The 19,744-nt window shown below is 45.5% G+C and overlaps 1 long non-coding RNA gene across 1 annotated transcript; it reads left to right on the forward strand.

Moving 5' to 3' along the window:
- Positions 1 to 17,103: 17,103 nt before the first annotated feature.
- LOC127691283 (uncharacterized) lies at positions 17,104 to 19,356 on the forward strand. Its single transcript, XR_007979236.1, has 2 exons — positions 17,104 to 17,461; positions 18,783 to 19,356. It is a non-coding gene; the product is annotated as an uncharacterized LOC127691283 (long non-coding RNA).
- The last annotated feature ends 388 nt before the right edge of the window (positions 19,357 to 19,744 follow it).

Raw genomic sequence — 19,744 nt, forward strand, 5'->3', positions numbered from 1 at the left:
AACCCTGGAAGCAGAGGCAGGCAGATCTCTGAGTTGGAGGCCAGCTTGGTTTGCAGAGTGAGTTCCAGGATAGCCAGGGCTACACAGAAGAACCCTCTCTCAAAAACAATAAGAACAACATTAAAAAGTTTGGTGAGATAATTAGTGCAAACAAAAAATGCAAATGAGATAAGACAAGGCCAGAAAAAAAGCAAATTAGATGTAAGTCTAAAAACCTAGAGGCGAGCTCTAGATTTGAGAACCGGCTTTTTAGCAACAAATGAGGAATATAACTCATTATGAGTCACTATTAGCACTGGGCTTTGTGGTACAGGCCTGTGATCAGTGACAGGAGCTGAAGCAGGAGAATAGCCTGGATAATTCAAAATGACCCTGCCTCAAGATTTAAAAAAAAAAAAAATCATGTGATGGCTGTTCCTGGTTGTCCACTTCACCACATCTGGAATTAACTACAATCCAGAAATGGAGGGCACACCTGGGATCCAGATCTTGAGGCTGGAAGACACAGGCTTCTGACAAATATCTTGGCATGGAGATCTTGAGGCTTAGTGGCCATGAAAAGCTTAGGCCCAGGCAAGGTAGTACAGGCCTTTAATTCCAGAGACAGAGGCAAAAAGATCTGTGAGTTCAAGGTCAGCCTGAGACAAAGTTCCAGATCCAGGTGTGGTAGTGCACACCCTTAATCTGGGACACAACTTCTAGCCTACAAAGGATCATTGGAAGAATCTTCTTCGCCTGCTTGCACTTCCTGACCAGCACATCTACTGGAACCTACTTCTTCAGGATTCAATGCAGAACAGCTGAAACAAGTAGCCTCTGTTGGACTATGTCTAGTTTGTGAGTTGAGCAACTACTAGACTTTAAGATTTTTCATTCATTGTTATTAAAAAAATCCCCTTAATAGAGACATTCCATAAGTCCTGTGACTCTAGAGAACCCTGACTAAAACACTCAGTCACCATGGCTATTCTTGAGGTCCACACAGTGGAACATTATGGGGACTGAGGTGCTAAAGTCCCTTCCTGGCCAACACACAGGGATAGAGTCACCAAGGCGGTTTCACTCCTCCAGTCGAGAGGAGGCAAGCCAATGAGTCAGGTCTAATTACAGTTCATGCTTAATTAATAAGTGGAAAGGACTGAATTTCTACTTTGATGGTCTGAGTGCATCTGTTTGCCCTAACAAGCCCTCAAAAGTACAATGAACAAGTGATTTTTTTTGTTGTTGTTTTAAAAAAAAAATCAAAACTTTTTTTTTCCGAGACAGGGTTTCTCTGCATAGCCCTGGCTGTCCTGCACCTGTACCTCACTTTGTAGACTAGGCTGATCTTGAACTTAGAGATCCACCTGCTGGTGGATTCCTTGGAAGGCACAGGCAAGAGGATCTCTCTGAGTTTGAGGCCAGCCTGGTCTACAAGTTCCAGGACAGCTAAAGCTGGGCTGTTACATAGAGACATCTTGTCTCAGAAGACAAAACAAAAACAAAAACTCCACAAGACAAAACAAAACCTTTTTTTTTTCTTTTTTCTTTTTTTTTTCTTTCTTTCTTTTTTTTTTTTTTTTTGGTTTTTCGAGACAGGGTTTCTCTGTGTAGCCCTGGATGTCCTGAACTCACTTTGCAGACCAGGCTGGCCTGGAACTCAGAAATCCACCTGCCTCTGCCTCCCAAGTACTGGGATTAAAGGCGCCCGGCTAAAACAAAACCTTTGTAAACAAAACATTGTAATAAACATATGGCAAGCATACATATTTGAAGGGCACAGTCTAATTTTTCATAAATACAACTCCTAGCACCTAGAGCTATCGGTAATTACAAGCACCCCAGAGCCCCCCCCCCCCACTTTGAACCTAGAACAGCACTAAAGAACACATCAATGCATTTATCTGCTGAGTATGTTATGCCTAACTCAACCTACATAGACCAACAGATACTCTCCATCCTAATTTAATCCATTGACTGTTTTGTTAGCATTCAAAGTCTAGGGCTTGGTTATGGAAACCCTTCCATTTTCACACACAATGGGTTATTTTGCTTGGTTGAGCCCATTGCCCTCTCCTGCCACTGCCCCTGGTCCTTCTATGCTCCTGTGAAAGTTAACTTGGTTGCCAATTTAATGGGATTTAGAATCGTCATGGAAACAAGCCTCTGCGCGAGTCTGTGAGAATTTTATAGATGCGGTAAATTAAGACATGAAGACACTGCTAAAGGTATCAAATGAAAAAATGGGGAATAAGTAAGTAAGTAAGCAAAAAAAATAAATAGCCACGTGATGGTGACACATGCCTAATTTAATCCCAGCACTCTGGAGTCAAAGGTAGGTGGACCTCTAGTTCCAGTCTATCCTGGTCTACAGAGCGAGTTCCAGGATAGCTAGGGCTATACAGAGAAACCCTGTCTCAAACAAACAAACAAAAAAACAAAACAAAACAAAACAAAAAAACCGAAGAGGGGGAGAAGGAAGGAGAGGGGAGGGAAAGGAAGGAGAGGAGACCGGAGGGGGAGAGAGTAAGACAAGGGAGGGGAGGGAACGGGAGGGGACCGGAGAGGAGAGGGGAGTAGAGGGGAGGGGAGCATAAAGGAAGAAGAGACGAGAAAATAATACAAAAGAAAAAACAAAAACAAACAAACAAAAACCAACGCAGCTACTTATTTCCGGTTTTCAGAAACTGGGACCACTGGTCCTGGCCAGAGAGGCGGCAGGTGAGTGGAATCTGCTAAGGTTTAAGCCGTGGGCAGTTGGCTACTTCCTTCCTTGCGCACTAGGGGCCACTACTGCCCACATATTTGGCTTTGCGGTCTGCGGCTGGGGCTACTTCTCAGCCTCCCAAGGCTCCGAAGCCCGCGATGGCTAAAGTAGCCGGCAGGGCACCCAGCTGCCTTGGGGACGAAGTGGCAACCACAGTAGGTGGAGGATACTGCAAGGGCAGCTCAGGCTGCTGCGGGAGGCGGCGGTGGCTGGCAAGGGGCTCGATGAAGTTTCACCTATAGCGGTTCTTATAGCAGTGACAGCAGCCAGGTGACTCTAGATCTAGGCTAGAGGTGACCTGATCCCTCTGTGGACCGCGGGCTGCCAGACTCCAGGGTTGTTCTCAGTGAGATCAGCTCCCAGCAACCCCGGCCAGAGTTGATCTCACTTCCGGATGCCTGCCAACCTACACTTTCAGACTTACCCTTCCACTCCCCATAACTGCCTCCCACAGTTGCTTCTCACTCCGGAGTTATTACAAACTGAAGATCCTCTCTGTGGATGGCACACGACCTCTGAGTCATACAGAGTGATCCCTGTCCGCTGCTGACCTGTCACTGAGGAATCATTGTCTTCACCAAACCTCACAACTAGTTTTGAGGCTTCTGAGTATTGTGAGCTTGCCATGAGGGAAGCCTGTCTTCACCAGAGCCGCCTGGTTTGCCTTTAGAAGCAACCTCCTGCCTTCCTGTTCTCCCGTGGAGCTGTGGGGATGGAGACATGTGCCTCTTGTCTTTGTGAGTCATGGGTCCTGTCTTTCTTAAGCCTTAGGTACCCCTACGCATCACTACCTTCGAGAATTTTTAATCTGCACATCTCCTCCTTTTCTTTTCCACTAATGCTAAGTGGAAAAAAAATGCAGATCCTGTGACTCGTCTTTGTCCAGTCCAGACGTGTGTGGGTCATGTGCCTGTGTTTTGTGTGAATTTCCGGCAAGGGTTTCCTGCTAGATTCAGAAGTTTAAGAAGACCCAGATTTGGCTCTTGGGTAGCTTGGGTTTTCTATTAGACCTGCCATGTCAGGCGTTGGCTCCTCCTTGATTTTGAAGTTTTGGTAGCAGGAAGTTAGGCCTCACAGGATAACCTCAAATCTCACTTCTCTCCACTACTGACTAAAGCAGTTTCCTGAAAGTTCCTAGGGAGCTGGGCTTGAGGGGGCGGCTTCTCTAATCCCCTGGCTCCTCCCCCCACTGTTTCCATGGCAGCATCTGCTCCTGGATTTCCTGGCTCTGATTCCCTCCGGCTACATGCATCTTCTTTCTTCTTATTTTTTACCCCCTAACATTTATGTGTGGATGTGTGTGTCATGGTGGACACGCAGATGTCAGAGGATAACTTGTGGGAGTCAGTTTCCTCTTTCTATCGTGTGTGTCCCTAGGATTGAACTCAGATCAGCCTTTTACCCTCTACCTTCTCTTGCTCGAGCCCTCATTTCCACAGATCATTCAGCTTGGCGAATATCTTCAGTTCTGCTGTGGGCTCCTTGCCTACCATACCGCTGCCGTGGGCTGCTGCCTTCAGTGCTTCCCAGCCACTCTGGGTTTTTCTGTTCTCAGGTCCATAAGTGCTATGGTTTGAGCATGCTTTCTCGTCACCAGGGTTCACACTAAAAGCCCCAGTGTAGGAGTGTTAAGAAGTCCTGGGACCAGCGGGGCCGTGGTGGCGCACGCCTTTAATCCCAGCACTTGGGAGGCACTTGGGAGGCAGAGGCAGGTGGATTTCTGGGTTTGAGGCCAGCCTGGTCTACAGAGTGAGTTCTAGGAAACCCTGTCTCAAAAAAAAAAACAAAAACAAAAACAAAAAACAAAAAACAAAACAAGAAGAAGAGGAAGAGAGGTGGCCAAAAGGGTAGAGAGAGAAGAGAGTCAGAGAAAGAAGGGGCAGAGAGATTGAGGAGGAACCAAACAGTCCCTTTTTTTAAAGACTTATTTATTTTATGTCTATGTGTATGCTGTAGCTGTCTTCAGCCACACCAGCAGAAGGCATCAGATCCCATTACAGATGGTTGTGAACCACCATGTGGTTGCTGGGAATTGAACTCAGGACCTTTGGAAGAACAGTCAGTTCTCTTAATCACTGAGCCCAGTCCCCTTCCTGTTCATTGTTGACCTGGGTGTTGACACTTCTGTTTCTGTACTTCATGACTCCTACTGTGTGTGTGTTTGCTTTTTGTTGTTGTTTATTTATTATGCATACATCGTTCTGTCTACACATATACCTATACACCAGAAGAAAGCACCAGATCTTATCATAGATGGCTATGAGTCACTGGATGGTTGCTGGGATTTGAACTCAGGACCTCTAGAGGAGCAGCCAGTGCTCTTAACTGCTGAGCCATCTCTCCAGCTCTTACTCCTGCTTTCTTTATAGTCACCTCCTTTCTCCATTTTCTCCTCTTTTTCTTTCTGGTACAGAGACTCACTATGTAGCCTCAGTTTCCCAAGTGCTAGGATTATAGATCTGTGCCATTATTCCAGCTGAGGCTCTGCAGTGATGCTTCTCTTGGCCCAGAGGACCCCAGTGAGGTCGACCTTACCTCAGGAGGAGGCCAAGCATCAGTTATACACCAAGGCACAGAACCTTTACCTTTGACTTTCTCCTTTCCCAGTGGGTCCCTTCCCATCTAACAGACTTGGTCAAATACTTCCAATCTTCATCTATAGCCAATCCCGCTGCAAGTATTATATATTATAGAAATGAGAGAGAGAGAGAGAGAGAGAGAGAGAGAGAGAGAGAGAGAGAGAGAGAGAGAGAGAGAAACACAGAAAGAGTGTGCAACTCAGGCTGTCCTCAAACTCCCATTGATCCTCAGAGTGCCAGAAATACAAGCATGCACTCCCAAACCTCAGCAGGCGGGAGAAATGAGAGGCAGGATGTCCCTTTGAAGAGACACACCGACGGGTCCCACATCCTTGCTATTAAGGAGACTCTGGATAGTAACTTGTGAGGCTGCATCTCCTCTGCCTCTTATAGCCAGACACTAGTGAGTCCCCTGTGAGAAGTCCGACTCTACCAGACCCTTCCTTCCTTGGAAGAATGAGAGAGATTTGTGTTCCCAGGATCCAGTAGTCCTTATGTTTGGTCTGCGAGGCAGGAATCTGGAGGTGCGTGTCTGCAGGCCTGCTCTTTCTTGATGATTGACAGTCGCTGAGTGTTTGGTGCAGTTCAGCCTTCCTTTCTTCCTACCACGGAGAGAAAACAAGTCTTAGACGTTGATGTCAGAAGTGCCCAAGGGAAAAAATAAGTCAGCATATTAATTAATGGTGATGTTTCTGTTACCACAGGATTATGGGGACAGATTGCTAAAATCACAATGCTGTCTAGGGAAAAATAATAACAGAGAAAGAGAAGTGGGTGAAATCAGAGGCAGGGAGATAGTTTCTCTTTTTTGTTTTATATTTTGAAGACATTTATTTCATGTGTACCGGGCGCTTCACCTTCTGGTACACCCCACCCGTGTGCCATGTTCATGCACACACTGGAGAAGGCCCAGGGGGGACATCAGATCCACTGCGCCTGGAGTTACAGACAAGCGCGAGCCACCCTGTGGGTGCTGGGAATTGAACCTGAGTTCTTCAAAAGAGCAGGCAGAGCTCTTTACAGCTGAGCTATTGCTACCCCCCAGCCTGCTCTCCACTCCAGGGAGAGATCTTAAAAAGGAAAGTAGGGCTGGTGAGAAGGTTCCTCTGGGAAAGGATGGCCCGAATGACAGCCAGGACTCACATGGTAGAAAGAGAACTTTGACTTCTGCAAGCATGACGCGGCACTTGTGCATAGGTAAGAAAACACATGTAACTTAGACGAATTTCAAAGGAGGCTGGAGAGATGGCTCAGTGGTTAAGAGCACTGACTGTTCTTCCAAAAGTCCTGAGTTCAATTCCCAGGAAACCACATGGTGGCTCCCAACCATCTGTAACTCCAGTTCCCAGGTGTTGTATTCTGTAGCTGCCTGCAGCTACAACAAACTGGGTTGCTGGAACAGAAGTTAAGGGATAGATGGGGAAAGGGGGAAAAGAACGAGGTCAGGGCGAGTTTGCCAATAGAGGCCACAACTTTAATGTCAGTCAGACCTTTTAACAGTTTGGGCAAGCCCTCCCCCCCCACCCCCCAGACCCCGGGCTGAGTTCTGGGGAAGTCCTCTGGCAGTTCTTGGCTCCACTGCTCAGGCAGCTGGGTGGTCACCTGCATAGTTCAGGAATTCGTAGACCTGGAGGAACAATGAACTTCACCTTCACTCTGAGCCTTCCACCCTAGGTGGAACAGGATCCTGCTGTAACCTACTTCCCTATTATGCCCTAACATCAGATACCTTGGCCAGTGTCAAGTTCTTACCATGTGGCATGACTCCCCAATATGGCTCTGTACATTTCCTCCCCTTTTTTTTTTATTAATTTGAAAATGAGGAGGTAGAAAACAAGTGGATAAACATCCTTCATAAGAAGGCGGGTCTTAACCAGGAGGGGAAGCATTGACCTCAATTCCTCTTACATATTGTATAACGTCTTTTTCAGAGGAGGGACAATAGGCTCCCTTATGATTTTAAGGACAGCCTCTTGATGTTAACCCCTATGCAATTAGGTGTACTTCCTGGGGACTCAGAAGCAGAAACTATGGTCCTCCCTATGTGAAACCATGGTCCTCCCTATGTGGTGCCACGCCCTGCACCTCTCACTGGTGCCCATGTTTTTCATAAACAAACCCACATAGATCTGAGTTCTATGTGGCTCCCTTTTTGGAGATCCACTTGTATAAATTTTGAAGCCAGGGGGTCTGCAAGTGTCTTTGACCGGCAATCCTTCCATCCAGGTGAGCCTGGGTGGAGACAGCCAGTCTGCTTAACAAACAAGGTCAAGAGTTAAAGGTGGGACAGGATTAACTTGTCTGCATGCCCCTGAAATATCCAATTCAGTTGCAAATTAGCAATTTAAATGACACAAAGCCTGGCCTCTGGGGGAGGTAACTTTGTGTAACAAGAGATAAGCTGTTACTTCTTATGAAAAGTGGAGACTATATTTTAAATTAGCACAGCTGGCTGAAGAAGATTGTTAGCCATCTTCATAATTAGGATCTCCAGTATTGGATTTATTTCTAGACCAGTCTATGGTTGAGTCAGCTGATCACATTAAAGGAAAGAGAAGAATCATTATAACTCCTCTTTAGATCAATTTTTTCTAAGTTAGTTTAACAGTCTCCATATTCTGTCCCACAAAGTCTAAAAGCTTAAAGCAAGGCAATTTATCTAATCTGAGACATTTGACAATTAAAGTAAGTCAAGAACATATACCCAATATAGCTCTTATGTTACCATTGTCTGGGCACTCAGCAAGCCCACAGTCAGCATATCTTCAGCATGCCACACCAATCACTCTGGCAGCTAGCATGCTTCTGCAACATTCTGTGGAAAAAACATAGGGGACATGCCTTCTTCCCCAATATTAAATCAGTCAGGATCATGCCATATGTCAATAAGTGAATTCCTTCATGTCACCTAGACATCAGTATGCCTAATTACAGGATGTCATATACACTCAGCAAGGAGTTCCCTGGCATCCAGATATACAAACAAGTATAATGTAAATAACATGCACAGGGACACAATTTTCTCTTCTCTTTTCCTCTTTAAAGAAGATATTGTTTTGTTTTTAAAAAATGTTTTATATAAAAAATGTTATCCTCGTCTTTGAGGATAACAATCAAATTGTCAAAGACATCTCAAATGAATAACCTTTATTCATTAAATGGCCAGTTCCATTGTTTGTTCTAATCCAAGTTGGAACACCAAGCATATACCATAACATAGGCAATAACTGTGTAATTATAGAAAATAAACGTAGCATTCCCAGTTGCTTTTTGCTAGAGCAGTTGCAACTAGAATGCCCAAAAATGAATCATAGTTATATGCACATATTTTAATTTTCTAAATTAGAAATATGAGTATCATTCATCTGTAAAAATTAAGTCCTCTAGGATTAACACCATTATGTGGTAGAGGTAGAAATTGAAGACATCAAGAACAAATCTTTATAATTTGATGTGCACAAAAATACAATTTTTTTTTTTTGAGACAGGGTTTCTCTGTGTAGCTCTGGCTGTCCTGGAACTCACTCTGTAGACCAGGCTGGCCTCAAACTCAGAAATCCTCCTGCCTCTGCCTCCCAAGTGCTGGGATTACAGGCATGCGCCACCACCACGCCCTGCTCCCCCTTCAAGTTCTTTAGAGTTCCTGTCCTAGAAACTTGACAGAATGTCATCTACTTCTGTTACTTTTTTTCCTTTTTGTCTCTCTCTTTTCTTTTTCTTCCTCCCTCCTTCCCTCTCTTCCTCCTTTTCTTTCTTTCTTTCTTTCTTTCTTTCTTTCTTTCTTTCCTTCCTTCTTTCTTTTCTTCCTTCCTTCCTTCCTTTCTTCCTTCCTTCCTTCCTTTCTTTCATTTCTTCCTTCCTTCCTTTCTTTTTTCCTTCCTTCTTTATTTTTCCTCCTCCATCTAAACATACTTTTTGAAAAACTGAATGAGAAAATTAATAAATGAAGTCTAGGCAACTGTACCCTCCACCCACGGGTAATATCAACATTTGAATAAACGATAGTGTACTTGCTTTTCTTCTTCGAGTGTCTTGCTTATTGTTGTTCTAATTAAAGGCAATTTTTTAAAATGCCCGTGATTGAACTAAAGGGCCTCTTGTGCAGATGGCATGCCACGAAACTATCTCCCAGCCCTAATTCCTAATTCATTTGTTTATGTGCTCGTGTATTAATAGATTCGATTGCTAAACACTCAGCAGCAGATCTGCAGTACTGGCTGAGATCGCTATAGGAAGCGGCTTTTCATTTTCTGTATTCCGAAGCAATGGGAGTGAGCGCATAGCAGGAGTCAAGCTTTAATCTTAGAGAGCTGCAGTTGTAGTTCCGCTGTGTGTCCGGCAGATGGCGATGCCGAGATCACCGAGTGCGAGCCTCAAAGCTGAAGGGAGCTGAAGGTAGGAAGGGTGAGCTTCTGACCGCTTTCCAACTGCTGAATGGAAAAGCAAAGCAGAACTAGAAGAGAAGCAGAAGGATTTGGAAAAAAAAAAAAAAGACGGATTTCTGGCCGGTACACCCAAAGGTTCTAGTCCTGAAGGAATCAGGCAGTCCCTGGGCTCTCTTCTGAGGAAGCTTCTGCAAATTAAGAGGCTTGGTACCCATTGGCGGGAATTTCTGGGTCCTACTCAGCTGAGTGAGGAAGAGATGCATCTGGTTCCACTCTGAGTCTGTTATTTATCTCTGTGACCTTTCCGTGTGTCCCCGCCCCACCGCCACTAGCGGAGCGCAAGTGATAAAGATGATGCTGTTACTTCTTTGTTTACCCCGCCCCAGTTTGCTTCATGGCTGAAAGGGTATCCGGCTGTTGGCAGCGAGGATTTAAGGCTAGTCTACTCTGAATCAAAGGCAGGTGAAGAGTTCTCTCTGTTCCCGTGGAGCGGAACACTGTCCAGTCTTGTGATTTGAGAACTGGCAACAAGAGGAGTTGGCACAGGGGTGGAGCAGGGTTCTATCTGTTTCCGCTGCCACTCCCTGCACCCCGCCCCGCCCCACCTGCTCACCGGTCCGCCTCTCCTCTTCAGTGCTGCACGCCCTCCCCTCACCCCTAGCTATGGGGAACTGTGGGGAACTGGAGCTTCTAACTGAAGGGCCTTTACAGCATCTAGTGGGCCCAGATTATTTCCTTAGATTTATTATTATTATTATTATTATTATTATTATTATTATTTTGTTCGTGGGTAGGTGTTTTACTTGCATGTATACCTATATAACACGTGTGTGCCTAGTGCTGGCAGAAGTCTGAGATACTGGATTCTCCAGAACTGCAGTTAAGAGTTACTGATGCGCCCCAGTGCTGGCAATCAAATCAAAAGAGCAGTCAGTATTCTTAACCGCGGAGCAGAGCCATTTTTCCAGCCCACTAGTGTATTTTTTAAACGATATTGAGTTCAGGAAGACTGACATACTTGCTTGGCAAGAAGCTGTACTGAGGTTCTTTTTTACTTTATTTTTTAAAAAGATTTATTTATTGTTATATATGAGTACACTGTAGCTGTCTTCAGACACCCCAGAAGAGGGCGTCAGATCTCATTATGGATGGTTGTGAGTCACCATGTGGGTGCTGGGATTTGAACTCAGAACCTTCAGAAGAGCAGTCAGTGCTCTTAACTACTGAGCCATCTCCCCAGCTCCTGTACTGAGGTTCTTGCAAGCACACACTACAGCCTTTAAAAGGTTTGGTGGTATTGGGTGAGGGGGCTTGTGGGGGGTGATTGCTGCTCTTCTTTGGGGTCATCATTACCATATTATCCAATAGATAAGGCTTAAAAGAAGGAACATATTTAGAGTAATAATAAAGAACGACATTGTATATATTACCCGGAATGCTCCACATGGTCACGCAATCCCTACACCTTCTGAAAGGGATGTTAAAAGGGTTTGAAGGGTTAGGGATGCTGCAGTAAGCAAAGATGCCTTCTAGAGAGAGGCCGCTGGGCACAATCACACAAATGGGATGATTTTTGTCCTATTTATTGCTGTGTGTCATGGAAGGTCTCTCCAAGGAAGTGCCATTGAGCAGAGACTTAGCTGGTGAGAAGTGCCACCACACTGAGACCTGGGAGGAGGGCTCCCGGAAAGAGGAAAGGCAAGTTAAGTTATCAGAGGCCAGAGGGTGTGAGTAGTGCCTGGGAGGATGCACTGGGCAGAGATTGGCGTGTGACGGGGCTGACCTGGCAATGTACTGGGCAGAGCAGGCGGGAGCCGGAGGGGAGGTTCTCAGGGCTGGACAAGCCTGCTTGCCCAGTCTATCCTGGCCTTACCCTGAGACAGGAACTATTTGCCTTTCCCCTGGGAAAATGTCACCAGGGCAGATGGGACTCTGGAGTAGTGATGGAAAGTTTTGGAAAACAGATGTGCTCAGCAGAGGTTGGGTATTATATAACTGTGTTGTGCACTGAGGCAAGGCAGACTGAATGGTGGCCTCCATTTGGTTTCCTTCCAAACATGATGTCCCTTGTGTGCCTGGCTCTGTTGCTGCCTGTAATCTGTCGCTGTTCCCACCTCCACTCCAGACCGTCCGTTCTGCCCGGTTCTGTTCCTCACTGCCCTTCCCCAACCCACTTCCTCTCTCCTAGCTCAGCAGGGAAGTGTCTGAGCAGCTCAGCCACAGCCCTCAGCCTGTAAGAACTCAGGTTGCTAAGCCCAATGAAATTAGAGCTCCGTTCCCTTTTGTGTAAAGGGCTACCTCGAATTCACACCCAATGCCCCACCTTCTGCGTATTAATGATGCCAGCGGAGCGTTCCAGTCATATCTGAGCCAAAGTTCCCCTGCAAAGACTTCCTGGGACTAGGGAGGTATCCTTAGCACATAAATTATGATTATATTTTATTCTGGGGAATTACAGAGAAGCACCTTTGTCTTTAGTTCCAAGACAAGCAGACTCTTTCCTTTAGGACTCAGTTGAGTGACCCTTGCCTCACCCCTCTCTCTGAATGCTGCCTGGAAGAGAATCTGGCCCAGTTTGTTCCTCTGAGCCATGTGCCTTGTGCTGGGCAGTTTTGTGTCAACTGGACACAAGCTAAAGTCGCCTGAAGAGGAAGGAATCTCAATCAAGACAATGCCTCTATAAAATGGGGCTGTAGGCAAGCCTGTAGGGGGTTTTCTTAATTAGTGATTGATGGGGAACGGCCCAGCCCGTTGTGGGTGGGGCCATCCCTGGGCTGGTGGTCCTGGGTTCTACAAGAAAGCAGGCTGAGCCAGCCATGGGAGCAAGCCAGTGAGCAGCATTCCTCCATGGCCCCTGCATCAGCCCTGCCTCCAGGTTCCTGCCCTGTGTGAGTTCCTATCCTGACTTCCTTCAGTGATGAGCAACAGTTTGGAAGTGTAAGCCAAATAAACCCTTTCCTCCCCAAGATGCTTTGGTCGTGTTTCATCCCAGCAATAGCAGCTCTAGACTCTGCCTGGAAGAGAATCTGGCCCAGTTTGTTCCTCTCTGTCATGTGCTTACACAAGCCCTAGCTGTGAGCCAAGCACTGGGACCATGATTAGGTCTTTGAACTTTAGGAAGTCACAACAGACATACAGTGCCAGAGTCTATAAAACCTTCCTACACATGCAACTGGTCTGATCTTCCTCTCCACCTAGGGAAGCCGGTGGATGGGTCAGGAGGTTAAAGGTCACTGTGATGCTGCTTGCTTAGAAAAGGGAAGCCATTTGTTCAGGGTCACACTGGTTCCAGGAAGAACTGGGTCTACCCCGAGCCTTTGACTCTGATTTTATTCCTCTGGAATTTCAACTGGAATATAGAGCTTGGGCTGTCATTCCAAAGGCCAATGAGCAGAGACAGGGATTGAATCTTTAAGTTGTGCTTCATTCAGAGACCCAGGAATTGAAGAGAGCAGCAGATTAGTCTCCCCGACCCGTGAAGATGTCAGAAGTCTTCTCTGCTTGCTTTCTACCTAATTTTTAAAAAAGGTTTATTTATTTTATGTATGTGAGTACACTATAGCTGTCTTCAGACACATCAGAAGAGGGCATCAGATATTACAGATGGTTACCATGTGGTTGCTAGGAATTGAACTCGGGACTCTGGAAGAACAGTCAGTGCTCTGTCTGTCTATCTGTCTATCTATCTTTGAGGGTATTTCTGACTTAACCTGTAGTTTTCCAATTGGCTAGACAGGCTGGCCAACAAGCCCCAGATCCTCCTGCCCCTCCCCCCCCAGCACTGGGATTATAGATGCACACTGCCACGCCTAACTGGGAATTCGTACTTAGGCACCCATGCATATGTGTCTCTGTGAGTGTGTACCTCTGTGCAATGTGTGCATATGCATGTATCTGTGTTGGTATGTATCTCTGTGTGTTCATATGACTGCTGGTGTGTGTGTGTGTGTGTATGCTCATATGTGTGCATATGTGCATGTATCTGTGTGGGTGTGTATCTATATGTGTGCATGGGTGTACATGTATGTGTGTATCCCTATGTATCTGTGTTAGGGGGAGGGTACAACAGTCGATGGCAAAGGTCAGTCATTTCAGAGGTCAGTCTTCCCTTCCATTTGGGTAGTCGACCACATTTTGAGACTTGTGGTATTTCTCTCTATATCATCTCTTGCACTCTTCATTAGTTCTCTGGATATCTGGACTTATGCACTTCTTGAAGTGTTTCAGGTTTGTCTACAAGTATGACCCTTGTACTCTTCCTCTGGGCTAGGGTAAGAGTGAACCCAGGCCAGGTGTGGGGCACATGCCTTTAATTCCAGCACTTGGAAGGCAGAGGCAGGTGGATCGCTATGATCTTTTTTGTTTGTTTTTGTTTTTTGTTTTGTTTTGTTTTTGTTTTTTTTTTCCCCGAGACAGGGTTTCTCTGTGTAGCCCTGGCTATCCTGGAACTCACTCTGTAGACCAGGCTGGCCTTGAACTCAGAAATCCGCCTGCCTCTGCCTTCCAAGTGCTGGGATTAAAGGCGTGCGCCACCACTGCCTGGCGATTTCTATGGTCTTAAAGCCATCCTGCTCTATATGTTGAGTGAGTTGCAAAATAGCTAGGGATAAGTAGAGAGATGCCCCTCCCCCCCCAAAGAGTGACCTTGGAACACATAAGCCATTAAACCAATATTGAATTGATAAGGGAAGTTTCCACTTTACAATAAATAAATAAATAAATAAATAAATAAATAGATAGATAAATAAATAGATAAATAAATATTTACTTCTATAAATATTCTGCCTGCATGTATGTCTGTGTACCACATATATATCTGGTACCTGTGGAAGCCAGAAGAGGGTGCTGGATTCTTTGGGACTGGAATTACAGATAACTGAGCTATCATGCGGGTAAATGGGTCCTTTGGAAGAGCAGCAGAATTTAGTTTTGTCTGTCTGTGAGTGATGTTTTGGTAATTTTTATTATTTCCCCTCAAGATAGGGTTTTTCTGAGTAGCTTTGGCAACCCTGGAGCTCACTCTGATCAGGCTAGACTCTAACTCCAGAGATCCTCCTGCCTCTGCCTCACTGGTGCTGAGATTAACAGTGTACACAACCACCTCTCACCTTGTCCCGGCATCTCAAGAGCCCCGGAGTTTTGTTGTTGATATTTATACTTCTACAGATTATCAACAGACAACAGTCATGAAAGTTTCAAAAGGAGCACATAAAACATTTGTAACCACAGAGTTTTATCCACTTGACACAATCTAGAGTCACCTGGGCAGAGAGTCCCTGTGAGGAGTAAGAAGTCTTTAGAATGGACAGGCCTAGAAGCATGTCTGTGAGGGATTGTCTTGATTATGTAATTGCAATGGGACAACGTAGCTTCAAAGTGGGCAGCACTGATCCTTAGGTTTGGGTCCTGAGTTGTGTAAGAGAAGAGAAACTGAGGCAAACAGGAAGTATTCACGTGCTCATTCTGCCTCTCCCCTTGACTGTGGTGTGACTTCCCTTCAGTTATGAACTGTATACGAAACTGTGAGCGTAAGTAAACCCTTTATCTGTAAGTTGCTTTTGTCAGGGCATTTACACACAGCAGCAGAAACAAAAGCAGGACAATAACCACAAGATCATAAACCAGGGACTGGAGAGATGATGACTCAGTGGTTAAGAACACAGACTGTAGAGGTCCTGAGTTCAGTTCCCAGCAATCACATGGTGGCTCACAACTATCTGTAATGGGATCTGAGGCCCTCTTCTGGTGTGTCTGAAGATAGCTACAGGGTTCTCATGTACATGAAATAAATAATTCTTAAAAAAATAACTAAAAAAGCAAGATTATAAAATGCCTTATTGGCTGAGCCACTTCTCCAGTCCCTTTGGACAAGTTCTTAAGGGAACACATTCCACAAGATTTACAGAGATGAAGTTTACAGGTACAATGATTGTTCCAAGTTCAAAATTCAGTACACTGATACAAAAATAAATGTAGCACTCCATTTAAACTCCAAGGTTCTCTTAATAGTGACCAGCTCTTGGTACCATAAGCAAAACGTGGCTTAAAATCAAAAGTTTGTGTTTAATTGAAATAATCACCCCTGTCTATATTAAGTGGGAATTAAAAACAATAGCTTTCCTCCGAATTGTGGGAATTAGGCCTGGTTAGCAACAGATCTCTAAGAGCCTTAAATCTACTTTCAGGCTCTTCCACAAATCTGTTGTTTTCCCCTAGAGGGGAATCAAAAACTGCAGTCTCACCAAGCCTAGAGTTTTACAACTCTAGATTACAGAATGCTACATTCCAGTAAGACAAAAGGGTTTCAATGACCTTGGATAGAAATGACCTTGTATAAGAAAAAAAGATGAGGCAGAAAACACACGAGAGGCAAAAAGACATCTGTTGTTTTGGATAGAAAGTCATCTGCTTCCTTAAAGACCTGGGAGAGTTAGAAACTCTCTCTCTCTCTCTCTCTCTCTCTCTCTCTCTCTCTCTGTGTGTGTGTGTGTGTGTGTGTATGTGTGTGTGAACAGCTTCCCAGAACATATCTCCATCTGTCAATAGGATCTTACAGCTGTAGAGCAAATCACACAGCACATAAACCAGGAAGAACAACACAGAACAGCAGTTTTTCTTTTCTTTTTCTTTCTAAACCAGAAGTGGATTCTTATAAAAACAGGACTGGGTATTGGTGGTAGAGTGTTGGTGCACGTGAACACCTTTAATTTCAATACTTAGGAGGAAGAGAAAGGTGAATCTTCATGAGTTAGAGGGAACCTGGTCTACAGAGCAATTTCTAGGACATTCAGGGCTACACAGTGAGGCCCTGAATCAAATAAACAAACAAACAAACCTGAACAAGCAAGTAAGAGCACGGCTGGACTCCCTTTTCTGGCTTCGCGCTCCTACCCTCAGACTCTTGTTCCTTGAACCTGCGCCTTCAGAACTCTGAGAGAAATGACCCTCTTTTTAAAACAAAGTTTCCAGAGCTGGAGAAGCAGCTCGGTGCTGGAGGGGTTCCTAGGTCGTAGGTTCAGCCCTCAGTGTGCCAGGCCATGCTGGTTACAAACTATCCCTTGTCACTCCCTGGGGAATTTCTGGGTGCTTGTGACAGGAAAATGATAAAAGAGGTTGGAAACAAAGTGTTTATTGAGAAAAAAGAAGAATAGCAGGAAAAGCAAGTGTTACCATCTGTTAAGACTGAGAATACAGCTCAGGAAGAAGGATGTTTGCCCAATGGCACTAGGCCAAGGGTTCGAATTCCAAGCCTGCATAAAGCCTGGCCTAGTGGCACACAGCTATCATCCTATGCTTCTGAGGTAGAGGCAGGCAGTTCAGCCTGAGCTACCTGAGGCCTTGATTCAAAACGTTTATTTATAAGTGAGTAAAAAGACTGACTGTACCTCAAACGTGATCTGGGACACCTTGGCTGTGTTCCATCATATAACACCATAAGCAAATATATTTGCTATGCCCTTTTCTTGATAGACTGACTTTTATTATGGTGGTTGTGGTGGTTTCAATATGATTGATTCAGGGAGTGGCGCTATTAGGAGCTTTGGCCTTGTTGGAGTAGGTGTGGCTGTGTTGGAGGAAGAGTGTCTCTCTGGGGGTGGGCTTTGAGACCTTAGCTGCCTGTCTTTGAAGACTTCGAGACAGTCTTCTCCTGACTGCTTTCAGATCAAGATGTAAAACTCTGGGCTCCTTCTCCAGCACTGTCTGCCTGGATGCTGCCCACCTTGATGATAATGGACTGAATCTCTGAACCTGTAAGTCAGCCCCAATTAAATGTTGTCCTTTATAAGAGTTGCCTTGGTCACGGTATCTGTTCACAGCAATAGAGACCCTAACCAAGACAGGGTGGCAGAAAAAAAGATTCCTGTTGACTCCTATACAAGTAAACATGTCTGTAGAAACATAGGAAGGCTATGAAGAGACTGAAGCAAGTTTTCTTCTTTGGTTTGGAGGCTCTGAAGTAGTGCATTGGCAGAGTGGCATGTTAGGTGGTTGGAAATTTCTAGTAGGGGAGGAATATTCCAGGCCAGGGGGCAGCGTGAGTGGGGCATGAAGCAACATGCTTGGAAAACCACAAGTAATCCACAGAATTGCACGGTTTTGTCTGCCCTATTAGTCAGCAAAATGGGATCACGCACTGTGTGCATGCCCATGCATGCATAGTCATGATCTCAGAGTAAACTTAGCTCATGGATACCATTCTTCCCATTTTAGAGATAGGGAGACTGAGCCTTGCCGATGAAAGGAATTTGCCTCTGTATTAGTGGACAAGGCAGATTGAAGAAGCAGAAGCATTCACTAGAACGCAGGCTAACTTGTGCCCCCAAACAAACAGAATAGCTTGTGAGTCAGGAAGCAACCCTCTTGGGCTTTTACCCATCCCGTTTACCTGAGTCGCTGACTTAGGTGCATATTCCAATATCAGGTGCAAAGTGTTCTGAAGCACCCCAGCATTTCAGTGGTGTCTTGGGGGCTCTTTTTCTTTTAGTGTTCCTGACTGTCATTTCCTGTGAGAGCCCAATTCTGAGGTTCTACCTACTCTGCACTATTTGGTACCATGGTGCCCAAATCTGAGTCCTTTGCTGGAGTGCCTTCTGAAGAGACATCAGCAAACCCCAGTCTCCCATGGACCTAGGCTTCCCTTATCCCTTCCCACGGGACCTAGTTATTCGGGGAGTCAAGGAGGACCAGCCTGAAAGAAAAACAGGCAGGAAAGAAAAGCAGAGCCAAGCAAAAAGGGTGTCTTGTCAAGGCCTCTTTAATGAAAGGCTGGACCCTGGTTTTAATACACCGTGAGAGGAAGTAGGGAGGGACTGAACGGTAAAGCTAAAGGCACAGAAAGAGGAAAGGTCATCTAGGGCGGATGCTGACTGCGGCTCGAAACATCTAGCTGTTTTTCTGGAATGCTGGTTCCGTCTAGACAACCCCAGGTGTTCGGCCAGGATAAGAACCAATAGATCAGCCTTGTGTGAAGAAGGGGGTGGTTCAGCTGTAAATGGGAAGGTCATTGGATTCTCAAGGTGAGAGCTGTTGAAAGTCTGGTTTCCCAGTTTGGTCTCCCACATTCCCTGACAGGAGAAGTGGATCCTGCTTTGCCCTTAAGCCACAAGACCCAGAGAACCCGCCACAGCCTTTCTGCTCCTGCTTAATTCCTGAAGACCCACAGCTGGGAGAAGTTCACTGTGCTAGGTAACCCTGTAGTGTCAACTTCCTAGGGTGTCTATTTGGTGGTCCTGCTGCCGGAGCTGGGATGCTGCAGTAGGCCTGGTAGGGCTGAAAGGAGCTCACTGTCTAAGTGCCTCAGAGGTGACATACAGCCCATAATTCCATACACAGATTGTAGCAAAGCAGGGAGATATGGAATGAAGCAAGATTCAGTTGAAACACATCTAGATGATATAGTGATAGTTACCACTGCTGTTGATCCTGTTGAGGTGGGGCGGGGGGGCTTGGTGCTTTAAAAGCCTATGCCAAGCCCAGAGTCTGTCTGTCTGTCTGTCTGTTTGTCTGTCTCCCTGACTTCCGACCAGGATGTAGCTCTCAGTTACTGCTATAGCACCATCTGTGCCTCCATGCTTCCTGCTGTGATGATAATAGACTAAACCTCTGAAACTGTCAGCCAGCCCCTATTAAATGCTTTCTTTTATAAGCGTTGCCTTGGTCATGGTGTCTCTTCACAGCAATAGAACAATGACTAAGACAGCTATGCTGTGACAAGGGTCTGACACTGGGGTGAAAACGTATTGCTGAGAACTCCTTGAGAGATAACTGACGTGTTACACTTGGGAATGAATATGTAGGTGCAAAGGATTTTCTGTGCAGCAAGAAGCTGGGTCACGGCCTCCAAAGATGTCTTGGACACTGTGCATGTTAACTTACATGTCACGCCTTTAATCCCAGCACTTGGGAGGCAGAGTGGATCTCTGAGTTCAAGGCCAGCCTGGTCTACAGAGTGAGTTCCAGGACAGCCAGGACTACAGAGAAATTCTGTCTAGAGAAACCCTGTCTTGAAAAAACAAAAAATAAAACAAAAAACC

Source organism: Apodemus sylvaticus, chromosome 8 (genome assembly GCF_947179515.1).
Source record: "Apodemus sylvaticus chromosome 8, mApoSyl1.1, whole genome shotgun sequence".
Classification (NCBI taxonomy): Eukaryota; Metazoa; Chordata; class Mammalia; order Rodentia; family Muridae; genus Apodemus; species Apodemus sylvaticus.